Source organism: Lactuca sativa, chromosome 1, assembly GCF_002870075.4.
Source record: "Lactuca sativa cultivar Salinas chromosome 1, Lsat_Salinas_v11, whole genome shotgun sequence".
Classification (NCBI taxonomy): domain Eukaryota; kingdom Viridiplantae; phylum Streptophyta; class Magnoliopsida; order Asterales; family Asteraceae; genus Lactuca; species Lactuca sativa.
Window position 1 is genome coordinate 110,004,249 of NC_056623.2, and position 6,992 is coordinate 110,011,240.

At 32.3% G+C, this 6,992-nt stretch overlaps 1 long non-coding RNA gene across 2 annotated transcripts; it reads left to right on the top strand.

Annotated features, from left to right (window-relative positions):
• Nucleotides 1-2,048: 2,048 nt before the first annotated feature.
• Nucleotides 2,049-6,183, top strand: LOC111921420 (uncharacterized). 2 transcript variants are annotated; one of them, XR_002860172.3, is made up of 6 exons: nt 2,049-2,281; nt 3,107-3,261; nt 3,644-3,805; nt 4,302-4,411; nt 5,877-5,924; nt 6,002-6,183. It is a non-coding gene; the product is annotated as an uncharacterized LOC111921420 (long non-coding RNA). The 2 variants fall into 2 exon arrangements; XR_002860171.3 differs by lacking the exon at nt 3,107-3,261 and having other exon boundaries at nt 2,060-2,281.
• The last annotated feature ends 809 nt before the right edge of the window (nt 6,184-6,992 follow it).

Sequence of the window (6,992 nt, forward strand, 5' to 3'; positions counted from 1 at the left end):
GTCTCGGTGAGGACCCTCGGGTCTCACGGCTCGGTATGGACCCTCCGGTCATATGTCTCATTGAAGACCCTTCGGTCTCACAACTAGGTTTCGACCCTCCGGTCTTAACTCAGTAAGGCACGGAATAGTATAGCATTAACACAAAGACAAAATGCATAATATCACATAACTTAGTGTAAGCACATAGGACCCTCTGGTCAATAACTCTAATAAGACCCTCCGGTCACACAATAATACCACTCAGGTAAGTATAGTGAGAAGACTCACCTTGTTGGTAGAACAAGAATATCTCGTTCGCAACGGTATTACTAGACCCTGCCTACATGTATCACAATCATCTCTAATTAATAATTTTTAGTAACTGCTCTGAGATGTTAAGCTAATTCCTATGCCAAATATCTAAAGGGTGAAAAGACCATTTTACCCCTCTATGGTCTCCAAAGTCCACAATTGTCCAAACCCTATAATTCAACGAAAGTCAACACTCAAGTCAACAGTTCATGTTGACTAAACCCCTTGAGTTTTCTAGCCATTTCTCAGGTCAGTCGATTTCAATGCTCCAAACTCCAGATCTAACCTCCTAGCATGGAGTTACCATGTAAAGTTGCTAGCTTTACATACATGCAAGGCCTCACAAGGCTAGAACACTCAAAACTATACCCAAAAAGGGGTTTAGGCCAAGAAGAAGGTTGAAGCTCCATAAATCTTGAGACTTTATGCATAAAAGGGTCTAGAGGAGTCCAAATCTGCAACCACATCCTCTACACATGCTTAACCTAAGAATGGTCCTTATTTTTGCACCAAAATATCCATAACTCACATAAGAAAAGATCTAATAAATGGTGAGTCAAGGTAAGGACATTTTACCTCCAAATAGATGCTACAACTGTATGAAAGCTGGATCTAAAGGCTCTTTCCTGTTCCAAGTTCTTCACTCTTCAAGCTTTTTCAAGGAAATAAGCACTTTTGGCTTTACACACTCAAAATATGGGTTAACTCACTAGGGCTTCTGTCTGGACGTGATAAGCTGATGAGGGAGGAAATAATGAAGGCTTAAGGTCCTTTAAATAGGGCACAAACCCTAAAATTTAGGGTTTTTACACTCGGCTCCTACTCGTCGAGTAGAATTCAAAAGTCACACGGTCATTTAGCACTCTACTCATCGAGTTGGGGCCTCCAACTCGTCGAGTCACTATGACAACATGAATATAAATTAATTAAGTATATTATCTGAGAGTCGGAATGTTACAAAAAAAATTTGTTCCTTGACAGATGGGAGAAGGATGTGGTTGGTTTGATTGCTAAGGAGCAAGAGAAGAGGCGGATTGCAATTTCTTTTGACTGTGAAACACTTAAAGCGGTTTAAGCAGCAGAAGGGCATATTAGGCAGTTCATGCCCGAATTAATTGGATTGGATGTTGTTGGTAAGCATATCTTCAAACTCAATGCAGTTAATATTGGGAAAATGAGTATCATAGGTTTGGACTTCAAAGCAGAAGTGGGACGTTTGGAGCCAAATTCCTAAACTTATGATCCAAACAACATTTTTGATCCAAGTAGAATTCTACCCTTTGTTAAAATTTGTTTATATAAAATCTCTCAATGTTAGTATTAATGAATCGTTTGATGATAAACATGTTTAATGAATCTAACTACGACAACAATGGTCCCTAAATTATATGGAAGTACAAAAGTAGATATAAATATGCTAACAATCAAATTTTATGATTTATTATAGGGAAAAGGCAGTCAAATATTACAAAAGTTGTCATTACAAATACTATTTACATTTCAAAGTTTGTCATTAGAAAAAAGTAATAAATTATTTAAAAATGAGTAAATGGAACATTTCTTTCATTACTTATCCAAGTTCATGATTATTTGGTTTTTATTTTTTTGACTGTGAATTTACAGGGCATCGATGTTATCTAGAGTATCATGGACGTCAAAATGACGGGTGAAATCTAAAGCTTTGCTCGGAAAATCGGTCAAACCCAAGTTCCATAGAAATATTTATTGTGTTGTTGTTTACAAATCCACCTAGGTATGGGACAGGGGCAATTCTGTCTTTTTTTGTCTATAAATTAGTTTGTGTTTATATACTGCTATGGCTAGTGAAACTTCTGTATAGCTTCCTGAGTCTGTATGGAAGGAGACTTACAGCAAACTACAATGTCAAAGGGAGATGGATAGGTAGTTTCTTGCAACATTTATCTAAATTTCTTTTGGCCTCAACCTTAGAAAGACACATCAGCTTTTGGAATTAGAGGATGAGGATGATGTAAGTCTCAAACCTTCTTTTTATTGTTGCATAAACAAGAATATTTTTCTACCGATTTTATCATTCATGTCGATAAACTGATGAACAGTCGCAGATTATATTATATAAATATGTTTGTGTTTTTAAATAAATAATCCAATTTGTGTTTGAAATGTATGTTGTCTAATAAACAATCCAATTAAAAACCCAAAATTTTTGATCCATGCGTAGCATCGGTGCCTCTTTCCTAGTTAGTAATTACAAGTACATAAAATATATACTGTAATTGATTCGTTAAAAACCGGCTTCAAATCAATACTCAAAATATTTGCTTTACAGAAAAATACCCGGAGTTACATTATTTTCCAGATAACTAAATCACTAATTAACTTGCAACTCTTTTATATTTGTCGATTATATTGAATTTCATTACATGATGATGACGTAGCAGTATAGCGCAAATGTTTTAAAACAAATTATTTTAAAGTTGGATACTGTAAAACTAGAAGTTGTGTTTTCCAATGAAAGTATTTATTAAATATATAATTCTCACATTTTAGCAGAATTTTTGACTCTCACTTCTTATTTGCGAAATCTTAATTTTCCTTTTTTCTATAATAATTTTTATGGCAAATTTAATGAATTCTACAAATATTTCACTTTTTCAGGAGAAGGTATATACCAAAGTAAATCTCAATTTTCATAGCCAATGTATGAAATACGTAGTCATTTTGTTTATGTTTTGAAAAACATCGTTATCTTGTGTTCCATTTATTTGGTAATTTTTGTGTGAAATTCTTTTTGAAAATAAGTACGATTTTGATTATCAGCTTATTCCTTGATCAGGCATCAATTTAGTAACGCAAATTGATGATTGTACACGAGAAAAAAAAAAGTTTTTTCGGTGCTCGTATGTGGAAATGACCAGTGTAACAAATGCAATGCAGCCAAAGTAATTATTTAGCTCATTTAATGAGATGCCATTGCTGTTCTTACAATTGGTAAGGGTTTTTAGGAGCTCCACTTTACATACTTATTGGCTCTCCTCTATTACTACCTGTTAACGAACCTATTGTATTTGTCTAGTTATGTATTGTATTTCTAGTTTATATGGCCCATTGTATTGTGGCCATTTTCCTTTTATCTTCTTCTTCCATCCTAATAAATAAGTATTCTTTTGCCACCGGACAATTGCTAGGCCCCTCCCAAACGTTAATTTTTCGGCTCAAAATTACCAAGTGAAGTTCCGATAATGCCCTTTGTGCTTCTTAGTACCCCATCCGCCTTCATTCTCGCTCTTGGGTTGGATATAATTAAGAGTTTCCAACTTCTGTGCAATGAATCAACTCCCAAATTTAATCAGCCCTTTCTTTTATTTTTCAGCCGGAGGAGTGGTAAAATGTGAAAGTTTATAAGGGAAAAAAAAGCTGCACTATTCCATATAAATTCATATTTGAGGTTTGAATTCTAATTGTCTGAGTGGGTAGACGGATTTATGGGGGAGTATGAGGAAAGATTGTTTTGTTGTGATGCACTTCATATGAGGTAACCATTATATTGTGCTCCTTCTTTTTACTAATTTCAAATGGAGTATGAAAGGAGATTTGGTGTTTTTATGCTCTTGTATATGTACCTAATTTTGGATGAAGCTCACTGTTTTTCATCAATTATGATCTACCAATAAGTTAAATCGAACGCTATGTTGAAGAAAACTGGTAGTTTTTATGGTTTTATTTATTTATTCTATACATTTGCTAGAGGTTTCAAATGGTTAGATGTATATTTATGAAGAAAACTGGTAGTTGTTATGGTTTTATTTATTTATTCTATATATTTGCTAGAGGTTTCGCATGGTTAGATGTATTGGACTTTTCTTCGGTAATTATGGTTTTGTATTCTTGGTTTCACATAAATAACCTTTGTTTCAAATTTAGTTTTCTTTTCATTATTATTTCTATGTCAGAATGAATCATATAATTTGATCCGTTCATATGTTTATATCATATTTGCAAAATTCTTGTGACTAAATGTGTATATACAGGGTAATTTGCTTGGATTAGGTGATAGAACTAAGCTGGAATTGTAAAGAGGAAATGGGTTCAGAAGGTCGAGAGATAATAATTGTTGATTCTACTTGTATCAGATATAGTTGTAAGCCCATTTTCACCCCCTTACACTCTCAATGCTCTATCTTACTCACTCTTTCATTTTTTTAAGAATCTACCAGTTGCATCATTCTACACCAAAAGACTCCATTATCTAGGGTGTACCTTATTTCTACTATCTTCCCTCTTTGACTCCACAATGAATATCTACCACTGCCAATGAAGAAACACATAGGATTGCAACCTAAATGCGGTCTAATTAGTAAACTAAGTTATCAAGTCGATACCTAAATCGTAGTTTTTTTATAACAAATTTAACCAGCCCTTCAAAAACTTTAAGCTAAAGTTTAGGTTTTATTAGATATTTATGGTTTATAATTAGAAATTTAATCAACTTGTTAAAAGCTAAACTTCACTTTTTATTTGAAGTTTAATTGACCCAATAAATATCTAAAGCTAAATTTAAGTTCAAATTTTCATTAAAACGAACAAGTTCAAGATTTGAAGCTAACGTTTTAACCATCAAATGTTTTAATTCAAAGTTTAGCCTTTTCATTTGAAGTTTAGTCAACCATGAAATGTAATTTCTAAAAACAATTTAGATCAAATATAGGGATGTAATCTGTATATAATTCTTTTATTAAAGAGAAAACTCATCATATGACCAAAAGAAGGGGGTGTTTGTAGCAACTGACCATGAAAAACAAAACTTTATTAAATGGTCACGACTTCGCAGAGAGGGACTCTGTGAAAGTCCTTACGATCTAAGGAATCGGAGACGTGGGGAAAAAGACAAAAAATAATGTGTTTTTACACAGTTCTGTCGAGAGGGGCTCTAAAATCAATACCCCTCTATGGAACACATGTATACCTCTGAGGAAATGGTAGCTGAAAGCATTAAATTTTTTCTGACATTTCCTCATAGGTGTACATGCGTTCTGCAGAGGTGTACTCATTTCTGCAGAGCCCTTCTCTATGGAACTGTATGAAAGCATTTTTTGTCTTTTTTCCCGTGTGTTCAATTTCTCAAAGCGATTTCTTATTCCTCAGAGCGTAAGGACTTCCACAAAGCCCTCTCTGCGGAAGTCGTAGTTATTTAATAAAGTTGTGTTTTGTATGGTCATTTGATAGAATTTTCTTTTTATTAAGAGGTGAAAAAGAATAATAGTTTAATCACTAAAAGAAATAGCAAAGTGACAAAATCAATAAAATAGAGAAAATATATTGTGCTTTCTCTATATTTTTCCCTTTTCAAAACCTGAAAAAGTTATTTTCTTAAACCATAAAAAAGTATGTAATGGTTTAATTAGTTGAGTCTTTTAATAATAAGACATCCAAAATATTAAAACATAGAAAATATATTGTGCTTTCTCTATATGATATAACCTCTTATTATATATAAAGTTATATCATATGTACTAAGTTTTAATGGTTTGGATGTCTTGTTTTTTTTTTGTGCGTAGTTTGAATTTTCTAATTGTATTTTTTATATGTCAATGTCGAGGTCATAGATTGAAGACAAACATATGAAATAAAAAAGAAAGCATTAGGGAAAGAAGGTAATTTGATAATTTTTGGGCTAAGAATCTCGGAGTGTATTTTCTTTTGTTTTGCTAACTGTTTGTGCTTTTGATAGGTTAAAGTGGTTAGAAGAAGGTTCAAGTAAAGTTCGTGGTTTTGTGTCAGATTTTCTCTATGTTTGTGATCTATAAACTATTTTAAATTTTCTACTTTAGTATTGTACTTTCAATTCTATCTTATTCAAAACTTATATTTTGAAGATTCCTCCTAATTATAGTTTTGAACATTTGCTTTGTATTTGGATGACACTTATATTGTTTTTTTAGTAAAGTTGTATTAGTTGGAAGAATTGAAAGAATTAATCGGAAGAATTGAAAGAACTGAAATAACGTTGCTATTTATTGTATTTATCCCAAAAACAAATTGTAGTACATTATTTAATTCTTGTATTGAAAAAGAATATATTTTATCATTATGAAATCAGTAGATAACCTTCTCTTAGATAGTAATATGAAGAAAAGTGCTAACGATTTCAAGAATATTTAATATTTCTTGTAATTGACTCGTGTATCTAACATAGATCATGTAGTGCACAGATGGATTTGAAATCAATAGTCATGATCATGACTATTGATAATTTATTAATCCAATCACAAACATTTCATGCATTGTAGATGTTTCATGCGAATTTGGAAATGCTTTGTACATTATTCTAAAACTCATAAAAATATTACCTTTTTAACTTAATTATAGAAATATTGATACATTGTTTATCTTCTTGTGGTCAAAAATATCTAATTTCCATGCTCATCTCCAAATGTCACTACTTTAGGGAAATACCATTTTAGAAATCCTTATTGTTTACATATTTGTGTGTATTTTTTTTTATCAACCCGCATGATATACGGGTGTAAACCTAGTTTTGTATATATACATTCCTCATTAATAAGATACGAGATATGGGAAAATACAAGTTTACAAAGGAAAAGGGCCACAATACCATGAGCCAAGTAAACTAGAAATACAATACATAACTAGACAAATACAACCTTCATCCACACCTTCTTTCTACCTATTGGGTTGAAGCTATTCACATGGCAAGTCAT